We start from the raw sequence: 15745 nt of genomic DNA, 5'->3' as shown, positions 1-15745 counted from the left end.
GACCAAAATGCAAACAGTACAGAAATACTTGGTGTGTGGGGTTAAAAGTAAAGGGTTATAATCCGCTTTAAGGAAGACGTGTCCATGCAGAGTAAAGTCAGCCAGGGCACTGGGTTTATGTTGCTATGATGCAGACAAGTGTGTTGCATACTCATCCCTTCAAAGAGTGTCCGGTATCTCTGTTGATACGCTGCCTTTTGTGAGCAATTTGTCCAATGCGATTATGGCCAGGAGCAGCCATATTGATAATGGGTGGACTGGCAGGTCCCGCCCCCTTGGGCTCATCAGAGGGGTCTGTCTGGGCACTTGGCCTCCCTCCAGCAGCCCCTGTGGCTCCATGAAACATGGAAGGAAGGATTCCATCAACGGCCTCCTTGAGGAGCAACCAAAACCCCCAGGAGGCAGCAAGTCTTCCCTGTGCAGTGCTGGGAGCAGTGGGAGGGAGCACAGCAAGCAGGGACCCCTCCCCAACCCACACCCCAGTTCTCAGCAGGGAGGGACCCTGGTGCCATGAGGGCCCCAGCACCCACCACTCTGGACCAGATGGAGCCCTAGCCACCATCTCCCAGGGTTGGAGCCAGAACTTCAGAACGGGGCAGTGGTGTGTGTGTGTTTGTGTGTGAGAGAGCACTTGATTATGTGAGTCTGCGTGCATGACTGTGAGCACATGGGTGTGAGTGAGTCTGGGGGTGGGTAAGAGTGAGCAGAGATGTGTGTGAGAGAGTGGGCATGAATGAGTGTGAACACGTGTATGAGACAGTCTGGGCGTGAGTGAGTGTGAACACACATGTATGGGTGAGTCTGGGGGTGAGTTCCAAGCTCAGAATTTCCTGTATTTATTCATGCAATCCCTACATTTTGGGGGTTGCGGGGGAGGGGGATTAAGGCACCCCAAGAGAGAGAGAGAGAGAAGGTGACCATACACCCCCTTTTTAAGCCATGTCCTGGCTGTCCCAACTTTTTTCGCAAAAGTGGGTATTTGTCCCATTTGCTCTGGCCAACTTGATCGGTTGGCCAGAGCAAACGAGACAAATGCCCACCTTTGTTGAAAACGTGGGGTGCAGGGAATGTGCAGGGGGGCAAGCAGCAATGCCAGCCTTGCGCGGGGGGGGGGGGTGGCAGGGCTCCGGCGAGCAGCGGTGCCAGTCCCAGCCTCTCACGGGGGAAGGGGGGACGGGCAGGGCTCGGGTGACCCCGTGCAGGCAGGGGGCTTAGGCGAGCGGCTCGGGCCAGCCCCACACAGGGGTGGGGAGGTGCTCAGGCTAGCTCTACGTAGTGTCCCATTTTCCCTTTGGGAAATATGGTCACCCTAGAGAGAGAGAATCTATCCCCTCCTAATACTGGAGTAAACTTAGCCAATACGAATCATGGCTCTCCTTGTCTACATTTGGCATTTGCCCTGGTGCAGCTACACTGGTTACTGGCCACTGATGGCTAAATCGCAGCTAATCTCAAAGAAAAGGCCAAACTTTTCATTGGTTGGTGCAAACAACCTTCCCCCCGCCCCGTCCCCCCTCTTTCCCTGCTGCTAAATAAAAAGAGAAAGGATCCAGTAATGTATTCCAATAGCCTGGGGAGCTGAATTGTGGAAGAACAATGTGCAATTGTAATCTCTGCTGGAATACACAATAATTCATCAGGCGGAGAAAGCTATCCAAATGTGATAATATACAGCAAGGCAAACTTGCTTCACACCCACTCAACGGGAGCAATTTCACACTGTTTGACAAGCTAAACTGCAATTGAGAGCTTTGATGCCGCATTTAAAATGAAACAGACACAAAAAGAACAGGTGCAGCATGATTTCTTTTCTTTTCACTTGGCTGGTTTGTTCCGTTAATACTGGATGGCTCATGTGAAAATGTAACTTAAACTACAGTGATAAAAAGGCGAAGTTAGGCTCCTTTTAAAAATGGAGTGAATAGAACCTGGATTTTCAAAGCGGCCTAAGAGACAGAATACAACACACAACAGGGTCTTCAACAGCAGGAGGGTCTTTGCAGCCTGAAGGTTTCCAATGATCATCTTTCTACTCTGTGCTGATGAATTAACCAGAACAGGCCAGTTTTTATGCCCTGTCGTCATTTTATTTTTAGGTGCCCAACTCCCATGGGCTCCGGCCTTGTCGTTTATGCAAGGTCTAACCAACATAGCCGTTCACTCCCTGTACCTGATCTTTGGCCTAGACATTAAAATAGAGGACATCGCAACCCAGCCACTTTCTTGGACAGGCCATCACATCCTTAGAGCAGTGGTCAGAGACCTTCTGTTATCCAGGCACCAAGAAAGACCAATGATCCTTCTTCAGCCATGAAGATTCATGGACTCCAACCAATTCCATCGCCTGCTAAATCACAGCAGTATCCCACCCTTAGGACAAGGAGTTGAGGACCTGGTGAATCATTACTATTTACACTGGCCTCAACCCTTGATACGCTTGCTCCCAAACAGCTCCGTCCTCCCCATCTCCCATGGAGGTCTTCTTAGTTTTCTGCCATCCTGTGCTAAATGACAAGAGAGGGGCAGAAACTTTTCGATGATGAAAAACAAAGGCTGATTCAGACAGGATGAAATTTAATTAATGCCTCAACGCCTATGCTGAGGCTGTATTACAGGACAAGAGAACCTTCCTCTCAGCTTGCTTTGAGACTGCTACATCCCACCACAAGTTGCGATACACGGTGGTAAACTGCTTCTTCAATCCCGAATGCCTAGAACCTGCATCAAAGCCAAGCATGAAGTGCTGCGAAGAACTATCACTCTACTTTGCTGAAAAGATCACATGGATTTGGGAAGCCTTCTCAAAGAGCCTGGATCTGCTTCACCCAACCCTCAATCTGCACCCAACCCTCAATACCCCACCTGCATTCCCAGAGTTCAGTACATCCACTCCTCAAGAAGTTCTGGACACCCTAAAGGAGTCTTGACCCAAGACTTGTGAATCCATCTCATGCCCTTCCTGGCTTGTGAAAGAGAGCCATGAACAACCCATGCCAACATAGCCAAGACCTCATTCAGAGAGCAAATCTTCCCTTCATCCTTCAAACACGCAATAGTGCGGCCAACTCAAAGAAACCCACCCTGGACACTTCAGTCCTAGCCAACTACTGCCCAGTGTCAAACCTCCCATTCCTGAGCAAGGTCATAGAGAAGCTAGCCAGAGGCCAACCAGAAGCTCAGCTAACTGAAGCCAACATGCTAGGCCCAGCACAGTCTGGATTCAGGCCAGGCCCAGGACGCAGAATAGAAACCACTTTGGGGGACTGATGGACGATATCTTCCTGTCAATGATTAAAGATAAACCTCATTCTCATTCTGCTGGACCTCTCTGCAGCATTTGACACTGTTGACTATGAGATTCTTCTGTCTCACCTGAGAGAGGTGGCAGGGGTCAAGGGCAATGCGCTAAAACGGTTTGAGTCCTTCCTGGAAGGACACGCTCAACAAGTAGTGATGGGAAATAGCACCTCTACCACTAGAGCCCCCACTTGTGGAATTCCACAATGTTCAATTCTCTGGTCCTTCTCAGCATCTACTTGCTCACTCACCATGAGGTGAGCTGGTCAGACGCCATGGATTCAAGGGCCAGCAATGTGCAGAAAATACACAGTTTTACCCAGGATGGCCCAGCGCTGACATGAGATCAGCTTATGGATGAACCCAATGAAGACAGAGGTGATGCTGGTGGACAAAGGGAAGGATTTTGAAGAGGTTAAACCAAGGAGAGGTCTCCGTTGGTTGAAGACGCACACCCACAACTGGTCAATTCAGTCTATAGTCTATGAGTACTCTTGGGTTCCTCACTGATGTTGAGATAATACATAGCAGCATCTGTGAGTAGCGCTTTCTGCCATCTCTGCTTGGCTAGGAGACTCCATCCCATCCTCGTGGACAAAGACCAGTCCTCTATTATTCATGGCTCCGTCACCTCTTGGCTAGACTACAGCAATGTAGTATATCTGGGCTTGAAGCCTTCAGTGTGCTTAAATTCCAGCTCGTACAGAACTCTGCAGTGCATCTCCTCACCAGCACAGGCTACCAGGAATATATCAGACTTGCCTTCCACTCTGCACACTGGCTTCCCACAGACTATCGAATCACGGTCAAGGCCTCAGTACTTATCTTCAAAGGGCTGCACAACCTGAGCACAGGGCCAGTAAAAGATTGTCTAAACTTCCGGGATGAAGACCTTGATCAATAATTCTGTTCTTCTGGGACCATGGAATTCCCAACAAGAAGAGTGGCACTCGTCTGTATGGGAGACAGAACTTTTTCTGGGGACGGGGGTCTGACACTGGGGAAGAACTCTCCCAGGAACTTAAGGACTATCACAAACTTCACCACCTTCTGCTTCAAGCACAAGGTGCATTTCTTTGATCAGACCTTCTCTAACACAAACACTGAGCAACGGGAATATTAAAAAGAGAGACACACACTACCAAAACAAGACATTCTGCTGCACAGGCTTCCCCCTCAGGGAAGAGGATGAGAGAACAAACAACACATGACAGATGTGTAGTCATGTGGCTTAATGCACTACTGGAAGGTGCACAGATACTATGGTGATGCGTGTGGTTTAAAAACCTATGTAGAACAAACTAGAATAGAAGGTGTCCCGACTGGAGACAGATGTTTTTATTTCGCCACAGAAGAAGCACAGCAATAGCAGAACCCTCCCTGCCAACATTTTTCAAACCTGGCGTAAGGGGATCAGTCACTTTCCTTGCTGATTCTGTGCCTGCCCTTTCTTCTGAGCCAACCAAGGAAGATGTCAGTTGCAACATGGAATCATAGGACTGGAAGAACATAAGAATATTAGAATGGCCCTACTGGGTCAGACCAAAGGTCCATCCAGCCCAGTATCCTGTCTTCCGACAGTGGCCAATGCCAGGTGCCCCAGAGGGAATGAGCAGAACAGGTAACCATCAAGTGATCCATCCCCTGTCGCCCATTCCCAGCTTCTGACAAACAGAAGCTAGGGACATCATTCCTGCCCATCCTGGCTAATAGCCATTGATGGACTGATCTTCCATGAATTTATCTAGTTCTTCTTTGAACCCTGTTATGGTCTTGGCCTTCACAACATCCTCCGGCAAGGAGTTCCATAGGTTGACTGGGTGTTGTGTGAAGAAATACTTCCTTTTGTTTGTTTTAAACCTGCTGCCTTTTAAAGGGACCTTGAGAGGTTGTCTAGTCCAGTCCCCCGCGCTCAGAGCAGGACATAGGCGTTTATATAACGCCAACAAGCAACTCCCCTCATACAGACCACCCCAACGTCATTTTTATACTAACTTCAGCCACAGACAGATTTGAACCGGTGGCTTGGAACAGATCTACCCCCTTGAGCAATCTAGGTCCCCTAACAAAGTCTATGAAGCAGCCAGTACTTTGTACAGACAATCTGCTACTGACTGTACAGTGTCCGAGTGAGGAGTCGGGAAACTTTGGGATATTTCTCAGTTTTTTTAGCCTTCCAGGTTCTTCAGAAGCACCGCCCATACGAAACTGCAGGGGCCACAAGCTAGCAACATCATTCGTGTTCACTGACAACTTGTCTGCCCCTTTTCTTGACTTGATAGTCTGCGCAAGGTTCGTACGCTGCGTATTTTCTGTCTGTCTCCGAGGGTGCATGGGAGGACTTTGCTATCAGTGGAGTGCAGGGGCTGGTAATTTGGGGGAGGGGTCTGAAAACCAGGGAGTTTGGGATGTGGGGCCACAAGAAGGCCATGGTGGGACACAACCAGACTGTCCATTAGAAACCCAGGGGTTTTGGTGAAAGCGGGTGGGTGGTTTGGCAGAAATTGAAGGAGGAGAATGGGAAGGTGCATTGATCAGGAGGCTGTTCTATGTGTGATGGGGTGCGGGGAAGGGTTGAGAAACAAGGCACAAAGTCTGGAGCAGCCACGTGTAGGAGACAAAGGGAACGGTGACGTTAGAGGCTTGGATGAATGCAGGGTGATGGAGGAGGCAATGCAAGCAGAAATACTGTACTTCAGGGTTCTGGGGTGCCTTGGAAGTGCAAAAGGAGACGTGCTTAGTTTAGTGTTTCTACCATAATCACGGGCGCCATTTCCCGGTATATGGAGCTGTTTTTATCTCCCATCCAATGGTATTGGAACAATTTTCATAGTGCGGGTGCTAAAGGCGGATACCATGTATTTGGGTTGTTATTACAACTTCAAGCCAAGGGATGCAACAGCTCCCCCGGCATCCCTAGTTCCAGCACCTGTGTTCCCATCTTGTTCCACATACAAAGAAAGCAGATCACTGGGTCCTGTGGATCCGAGATTCTGATCTCAGTTACAGTGGTAAAAATCGAAAGTCACTCCATTGGCTTCCCTGAGGTTACTTCAGATTTCTCCCAGGCGAATGAGATCAGAATCTGGCCTAAGGTCTGTATTTTCCATTGCATGGGGCTCATGCACGTTATACTCTCATGTGTTATGAGTCTGATCCAAAGCCCATTAATGTCAGTGGAAAGACACCCACGGACTTTAGTGGGTTTTGGATCAGACCCTCACTGCATTTCAGGCTCGTACGAACATTGTCAGGTCTTTAAAGTATCATTATACTGGAGAATATCAGCTTTCCCCTTTCCTCTACTTCGAATCTCACCCCAGGAAAGAGAGACAGCCAAACAGAGAGCTAAATGTGATAATCATGGAACGTTCTTTCAAACAACTTGCCCAGTAAAAGAGTATCCCTGGAGCTAGGTGGCTGGGCATATGGCACAAATTCAGGCTAGGTTCAGAATTGCATTATAGCTCTCCCTAAAGAAGGCTGCAATATAGCTGTGTCCATTGGGCATACACCAAATATAGACACTGCTGGGAATCCTCTAACTTTGCAGGTACGTGATGGAGGGTGAGGGGGAGTTAAAATCTAAACAGTAAGGGTGCAAAGGGAAAGAACCACTCCAAATGCATATTGCATTCCAGTGGGCAAATGATGTGGATACAAAGCTTGGGGCATGGATCAAATAAGACTGCTCCCAGGAATGCACGGTAGGTGGCATGTTGGTTTGGGCAGCGTGGGTAGGTACAGATGAGCTACCTTCCACACACAGCACCATGCATAGAACGGTATTTCCTGAAGCCTCAGTCACCCAGGTCTGTTTTTCCACATTTCCTTCACCAGCGTTAAGGGACTGGTCCAGGTCCTGCCCTCACTTCTCGCTGCTTTGCACTGCTCTGGCAAACCAGGCTTCAGCAGCCAGCTGGGGATGGTGTAGAAGAATGTGCATGGTGTGTTTCAGATGCATCCACAGGTTCAGAGCTGGGTTGCTCCGGTTTGGCTACACGTTGGTGTTCTCAGACGTGCCCCCCACTGGGCTTCCCCCAAGCGCCACCCACTTGTGGTGCCAAAGTGAGACATCACTCATGGCAGATGGTGCATAACACAATCACTCCTCTCCCTTCCGAAGGGCTGTGGTTGACATTTCAACGAGGGGTTAGCTCAGATGCGTGATGTCCTAGGTCTTGAACGCAGGCCTGGGCTTTGCCAGACAGCTGCTGCATCCTGGCCTCCACCCATTGTCTGCTGAAGGCTGGTAGGCTGAAGTGATGGTCCAGGAGCCAGTAGGACTACAGCCTCAGCCAAAGCACCACCCACAGGAGCCCTGATTGGAGGATTGCCTGGCTCCACCCACTGGTCCAACCACTCTATTTAAGCCAAAAGGAGGCACTGGAAGTTTGTCAGAGCAACAAGGTGCTTTCCTGTTTGCCTGCCTGTTCCTGTTTCCTGCTGTGCCCTGGCTCCTGCCTCACCCCTCCCTTCGCTATTGTTTCCACCATGCTCCTTCTCCAGGCTTGAAGCTTGATCTTTGCCTCCCTGCCAGTTCCTGCCCTTACACCTCACCTCCAATCAGCAGTTACCAGTCCTGGCTCTGACCCTGGCCTCCAACTTCTGACCCTGACTTGACCCATGGCTCTGGCATTTGGTATCTGACCTCGGCTCTGACCCTCAGCCTCAATTCCTGGTTCTGACTCTGGCTTGACCCCTAGCTTTGGTAACTGGCAGTTGACTCTGGTGCTGACCCTTGGCTTCATTTCCCATCTGGGTGCCTGCTCTGCCCACTAGACATGACACCTGCTCTGACTACTAGGCCAGGCCACCCACATCCCAGTCCATAACAAGATGCTGGTATTGGAGTCAACTCTTCACTTAGATGATATGGGGTAGCTCAAACCCCTCAGATTTGTGGTTTCAGGCTCTTTGCAGACTCAGGCAGACACCTCTATTACTCTTGGTTTGCATTCTGAAGGTTTTCTTCACAACCAGAAGATGTGCATTTTAAAAAATGAAATCTTAGATTCTGCACCACAGGTGGGTGCATGCCCTAATTTGCACAACTCCTCCCAATTCAAATACAGCTGGCAATGTAAGGTATGCTCAACTGTTACTCAGTTCCCTGCACCATCCAGTCCCTGCCTATTGTCTATTTCAGTTCGTCTAAACTCAACCTGACTATAAGAGCTGGAGAATCAAGGACTGATTGAATGGAATTTGCAAAAGCCACAAAATAATTGCTGGGGGCATGCTGACATTTTGCTGCAGAGAATCCATCCCTGGTATTGCATGGTTACTCATATTCCTGTGGATTGTCATATCATTGCAAAGCAATGTCAGCAAGTTGTAGTGTGATGTGTCTTTCTCCCCTCAGCACTAGATCCAGTCTCTCTCTCTCTCTCTCTCTCTCTCTCTCTCTCCTACACTGCCTGAACATAATGAAATACATTATAGTAGTAAAGTACTTATGGGTGTGTCCCATTGTGCTCAGATACTGGAGGGCATATGGTACATTTATTTGACTTGTTACACCCAGAACATTACTTTAACACAGTGGATACTTTACCCCACCCAGCTAAGGCTGAAATTCAAAATAGATCCTATAAAAAGCTTTGCATGCTATTATCCCAATAGCATTGTTAATTATTAAGTCTTTACGGGTCTAACAGTGTGTATACCCCATGAACCACTTACATTCAACAGATGGGTCGAAAAAGATACTGTCAACTTGCTTTTTTTAAAAAAATTGACTCTTTTTAAATAATCCACTTTGCCAGAGGCCTCAAAAGACTTTTTGTGTGTGTGGTAAGGAGTACATTTTTTTCTCCTTACCTGGTGACATTCATTAGGGTGCTTTCAGCAAGGGAGAACCCAGGTAACGACTGGTCTGCCTTCAGAAAATTTGCAGAGGTGATGACTACCACATCAAGTTGCATTGTCATCAGCTCCACTTTGCAACAGCATAGCATGTTTAAAATTTTTATTAAAGCTAATGTTAAAAAATATATATAGTACACAGGTTAAGAAAAGAGTGTCTGTACATCTGAGCATCGTGCTTAATTATCCACAAACACAAAGTTTGTTTTAAAAATCATAAGATACGTATAGTACATTATCATCATTATTAATAACCCGAATATAGGTGAATACATTTAACAATAGAGTTTAGATATTAGCATCCAAATATTTGGCTACATCACTCATGAAAGGTTATACAGAGAGTTGGTTGTGGAAAGCTCATATATCAATGAGTGCAGATTGTCCCTCAGTCATTGAGAATTTTAGGTAGGTTGTCCGTTCAATACAATCCATCAAGGAAGTATTTCAGTTACGTTCCCAACTGTGCTTCTCATTGATCTACATTAGGGTTTTCTCCCAGTGTAATCATATCTATGCATTTACACCCATACACTTGTCTTTACTGGGTTTACTCTTGCATCACGTTAAGCACGGGCCCACGGGCTGGGTCTTCACTCTGGGTGTATCTACATTGCAATCGGGACAGCACATGGAGGCATACCTGACCTAGCGTCCAAGGCAGAATTGTATTTTGGCACTAGTCCAGGAGTGGGGAAACTTTTTGGCCCAAGGGCCAAATCTGGGTATGGAAATTGTATGGCGGGCCATGAATGCCCACAAAATTGGGGGTTGAGGTGCAGAAGGGGATGAAGGCTCCGGCTGGGGGTGCTGGCTCTGGTGGGGCTGGGGAGGAGGAGTTGGGAGTGCAGGAGGGTGCTCTAGGCTGGGACTGAGGGGTTTGGAGGGCGGGAGAGGGATCAGAGCTGGGGCAGGGGGTCAGGGATGCAGGCTCCGGGCAGCACTTACCTCAAGCAGCTCCCAGAAGCAGCGGCATGTCCCTCCTCTAGCACCTATGCGGAGGTATGGCCAGGCGGCTCTGCGTGCTCCCCTGTCCACAGGTGCTGCCCCGCAGCTCCCATTGGCCACAGTTCTTGGCCAATGGGAGCTATGGGGGCAGCGCTTGGGGCAGTGTGCAGAACCCCCTGGCTGCACCTATGCATAGGAGCCAGAGGGGGGACATGTCACTGCTTCCAAAAGCCGTGCAGAGTAGGCCAAGCCCCTGACCCCACTCCCCAGCTGGAGCACCACACTGGGGCAAGCGCTGGACCCTGCTCCCCACTGGTAGCTCAAGGGCCATATTAAAATGTCTGGAGGGCCGGATGCGGCCCCCGGGCAGTAGTTTACCCACCCCTGCACTAGCCCATGCCTCTGTCTGTGCTGCCATGGCTACGCTGCTATTTTTAGTGAGCTAGCTGGATCACAGCTCGTTCAGGTATGTCTACACTACACATGCTGCCTTTGTGCCTCTTCACTGTTGTGTAGACATACCCTATGAAAAAAGATGTGATCTTTACTCAAGGTAAAATCCTAGGGCAGACAATACTCCCTACTCCCAGCATAGTCTTTCATTCAACCAGCTAACTTGTGTGAAAACAATAAAACTGCCTTGTCTTCACTAGGATTGTACCCCATGTCAGCTAGCTCATGTTAAGAACACGTTTTTCCTAGTGAAGATAAGATAGTGTTTGCAGGATCAACGCCTTACAGCAGGGGTGGGCAAAATAAGGCCAGATCCAACCTGTGGGCCGAACGTTTCTCTCTGTCCTGCCATGACTACCATTTCTGTCCAGCCTCCTCTGCCCCCTTGTGATCTCCGAGTCCGGGCCACTAAAAGTCCTGCGGCGCAGCAGGGCTCTCAGGCAGGCTGCCTGCCTGCCGTGGACCCATGCTGCTCCTGGAAGCGGCCAGCTGCTGCTGGCATGTCTCTGTGTGCCCCTGGTGGGGGGAGAGGGGAGGAGGCTCCGCGTGCTGCCCATGCCCTCAGCACTGTCCTCACAGCTCCCATTGGCCAAAAAATGGCCAATGGGAGCTGCAGGGGTGGTGCTTGCAGGCGTGGGCAGGGCACGAAGACCCGCTGCCCCCCTCGCCCCAAGGAGCATACAGAGACATGCCAGCAGCAGCCAGCTGCAGCCACTTCCAGGAGCGGTGTGGGGCCACAGCATGTAGGCAGCCTGCCTGAGCCCTGCTGCACTGCCAGCCGGGAGCGGCCCGTGGTAAGCGCCTCCTGGCCAGAGCCTGCACCTTGCATCCTGTCCTGCAGCTGAACCCCTGCGCCAGGTCAGAACCCCCTCCTGCACCCAAACTCCCTCACAGACCCTGCCCCTCCTGCACTCCAACCCCTTGCACCAGTCTCGAGCCCCCTCCTGCACCAAAGTCCCTCCCAGAACCCACACCCCTTCCATTAATATAGTAGAGATGTGCGACCCGTGACGACTTACCAACATTCGTGGAGGGGCCCCCAGCGAAAATTATTGCCCACCCCTGCCTTACAGTATGAGGAAGTGACATTACCAAACACCTTTTGCAGAATGTACAAACACATAGAAGAAGAGAAGGTTTTAGATCATATAGTCCCTGATTTAGGTAAGTATTTAAGCACGTCTAATTTTTAAAGTTAAGCTTTAAAGGGCTTAAGTACGCTGCTAAATGGGAGCCTCCAATCAGACATTTTAAAAAAACAAGAACATCTAAAAGACCCATGTGTGATAATCAGTAGTACGTTATTGGTTCGTGAGGCTTATGATTAACGTAATTTGCTAACCCTTTGGGCTTAAACGACAAGGAGTGGTTAAAAGAAAAGAAACCTCGACTTGAAAGCATTGCAAAAATCAGTTAAATGCCTCTCGACCTGAAGCGAAATCTCAGCCATAACAGAGAAATTACAGCTCATTTTTTTAAAGTTATGAGTTTATTATTGTTAAGAATCCCTGAAGGCAATCTGTGGTCTCCTCTCCCCCAGTGCAGGCACATACCGTAATCCCCAGCGCTGTTAGTGGGAGCTAAGCGCTAAGGGTAAAATGGACTTCTATATGATTCACCGTCACTCACAAGAAGCTTGTACAATACAAGAAAGAGCCTTTTATGTTTTGATTCTATTTGGGTGGGATTTTCAAAAGAGCTCAGCATCAGCTTAATTCTATTGCCACTGAAGTCAATTTACCCTCGATATCAATGGCAGCGGAGTTGGGCCCATGCTGGAAAGCCCAGCCTTTGGATTCTGGAATCATTGCAAGTTAAATATCTTCAGTGACTATTGCTGGGTCATGTGTTGTGTGCTGATAAACAGCTGATGTGGTTCACCTCAGAGAAGGCTGCATCTCCAGGTGGACAAAGCGGTTCTTGTATCCTGTCGTTTGTATTTCAGTTTGTTAAGGGCCAGACTGTGAGATCCTTATTCACCCTGGTGAGCAAGTTACTCCCCGTGATGGGATTGCTTGTGGGAGTCAGGTTATGGCAAAGACACAGCTATGGCTCAGTAGTGCCGTAGCGTAGATGCTTTCTGCGTACCTGGAAGGGAGTTTCCCGTCGCTGTTATTCATTCACTTTTCCAAGAAGTATTAGCTAGTTCAATGGAAGAAGTCTTCTGTTGACCTAGATTGGTCCACACAGGAGGTTAGGTTGACCCTAACTACGTCACACAGGGCACAAAATTTTTCAGACCCTGAGCGACATAGCCAGGTCAATCTAATATTTACGTGTAGACCAGGCTTCATTGTTCACCAACGAAAGGGCGTTACAATCTGTCTCCAAAGGCCCCAGTCATGAAGAACAGTTGTGTGTAATTTTACTCATTGGAGGAATCTCTAGGATTACTCATATAAGTAACAATACGCACATAGAATCATAGATTTGTAGGGCTTGAGGCTTCTGAGAGCAAATGTGTTTTAACAAGCATCTGGCTGAATGTTTTCTTGTATCACAACAATCATGTCTAATTACCTGTATCTGAATTCTCACATCCCTGCTGCTGCAATCAACAGAGGCCCCTCTGTTTGATTCCTCCTTGGTGTAAAAGGGAGAAGGGATGCTAGAGGAGAGAGTCTCACCCTACCCCGAAACAAATACCCAAATAGCCAGATTTTGTTCCAGGCCCATCTGTCTGAGAGGGCATTGGCAAAGGGGATGGGCTGAGGGTGGGATTTCTATTTGGTGGGAAAAGATGGCGGGGTTTAAAGTGGATTGGTTGCATGGCTGGTGACTGAGGGTTGGTCCATACTGAAAATTTACATCAGCACATCGGTCTCTTGGGCGGGGGGGTGAAAAATCCACACCCCTTAGAGATGTAGCTATGCCGACCTAACCCCGGCATAGACAGCGCTAGGTCAACAGAGGAATTCTTCAGTCGAGCCAGCTACCGCCTTTTGGGGAGATGGATTAACTTCAACAATGGGAGAAGCCTTCCCGTTGGTGTAGTAAGGCCTGGTCTACATTAGAAACTTACATTGGTATAGCTACGTCTCTCGAAGGTGGAGGTGGGAGGGTGTGTGAAAAATCCACATCCCTGAGAGATATAGCTATATTGACCTAACCTCTGGTGTAGACAGAGCTAGGTTAACTGAAGAATTCTACTGCTTCTCGGGGGTGGATTACCGACGCTGATGCTGCTGGAGCATTTTAAGCGTAGACATGCCCTTTAGCGTCTACACTGTAGCGTTACAGCGTAGATACTTTGAATGGTAGGGTGGGAAGAAGAAGAAGTGCTTTGCTTGGTTTTCACTCTGCATCGCCTAGGTTTTTGGGATTAGAGCTGAGTGGGAACTGGGTTGTCTGTTTCATGGGACAGTCTGTGATTTCAAAATATTCTGCATTCTGAAACTGAACAAAAAATGCTGAAATTTCAAAAAAGAATTGTTTTGCATTGATCACATTTATTTTGTTGATCACATTTATTTTTAATTTTGATCATTTTATTCTGATTTTGGACTTTTAAAAACTGTTCAAAAAGTAGATTAAAAATATGAATTCCCTTTCAAAAAGTTGTTTCAAAATGAAAAATTGAGCTGTTCTGCTCTGAAAATGTCAAAACAGGACTTTTCCCCCCCAATACAGTTTTTCCTAAACATCTCAATTTTGTAAAAACCAGCCTTTTTGCTAAAAATGTCCAAACAGTTCTAGCTGAGATTTTTTTGAATGTAATGGCAAGGGGCCCCAGAGATTGGGTAGAAGTGTCCTTTGGGCGTGGGGTTTATTTTAAACTAAAGCTAAATGATTTAATAAATAAATATATGTCAGTCTTCCATAAATGGACACAATGGGGCCAGATTCATCCCAGGCATGATTACACTATAAATGAGTACGCTACTGACCTCATGTCATGTGGGATTTCATTCAGCAACTAGCTTGGTATCAGTCATGCGGTGTTTCTCAACCAGGGGTATGCGCATCTCTGGGGGGTACGCAGAGGTCTTCCAAGGGAGTACGTCAACTCATCTAGATATTTGCCTAGTTTTACAGTAGCTGTAGTGAAGTCAGTACAAATTAAAATTTCATACAGACCATGATTTGTTTATACTGCTCTATATACGATACACTGAAATTAAGTACAATATTTTATATTCCAATTGATTTATTTTATAATTATATTATAAAAATGAGAAAGGAAGCCATTTTTCAGTAATAGTGTCACTTTTGTATTTTTATGTCTGATTTTGTAAGCAAGTAGCTTTTAAGTGAGGTTAAACTTGCGGGTACGCAAGACAAATCAGACTCTTGAAAAGGGTACAGTAGCCTGGAAAGGTTCAGAGCCACTGAGCTAAATCATCGTTGTGGAAATGTGTTGGGCTTTTCTTTTTTTAAATAGTCAAAGAAATACAGCACTCATATTCTACCCAGAATTATAAACAGAGTAACACGTATTAATCACTGCTGATAAAAGGTGAAATGGAGTTTTTAAGCTTTTAATTACAATTAGCCTTTCTAAGGACTTGTCCACAGACAGAAGTTGTACTATTTTAACTATCCCTGTTTAATTAATGCAATACAACATCCCTGGTGTGGACACAGTTATGTCAGTATAAAGCACCATTATACTTTATACCAGTATAAGGTGATTTTTACTTGTATAAATATTCCTGTAATGGAAGAGGAAAGTATAATGTTCCTTTATATACCAGTGTAACGTTGTCCACACTTGTGGGTGTACTGATATAAAGATTTTGGCAAGAAATCACACTTCTAACTGAAATAGTTAAACACTGTGCATGGACCAGATCTTAGAACTTGATTCGTAGCCCACGGGCGTTGGTAGCAGTCTTTCCATTGACTTTGGCTTGGTCTATATTAGAAAACTTGCCCCAGTGTAACAAATCAATTTAAAATCAATCTAGTTACACTGGTGCATGTCTGTATTATTTATCATTTTGATGGTAGTAGCATCTAGAGGCTCCAGACCCACTGTGTTAGGCACTGTGCTAACAGGTCAATGACAACCCCTGCCTCAAAAAGTTTACAAACCATAGCAGGGATTTGCAATAAACGAAATAAATCTATTTAGTTACATTGGTGCAAGTTGTCTAGTTACCTCTGGGCTTTGATCTGGCCCTTGCGGTGAAATTCTGACCCCAATGAAATTAATGACAAAAATCCCATTTGCTTCAGT

Source organism: Lepidochelys kempii, chromosome 3 (assembly GCF_965140285.1).
Source record: "Lepidochelys kempii isolate rLepKem1 chromosome 3, rLepKem1.hap1, whole genome shotgun sequence".
NCBI classification, from domain to species: Eukaryota; Metazoa; Chordata; order Testudines; family Cheloniidae; genus Lepidochelys; species Lepidochelys kempii.
This window is presented reverse-complemented; position numbering follows the sequence as displayed.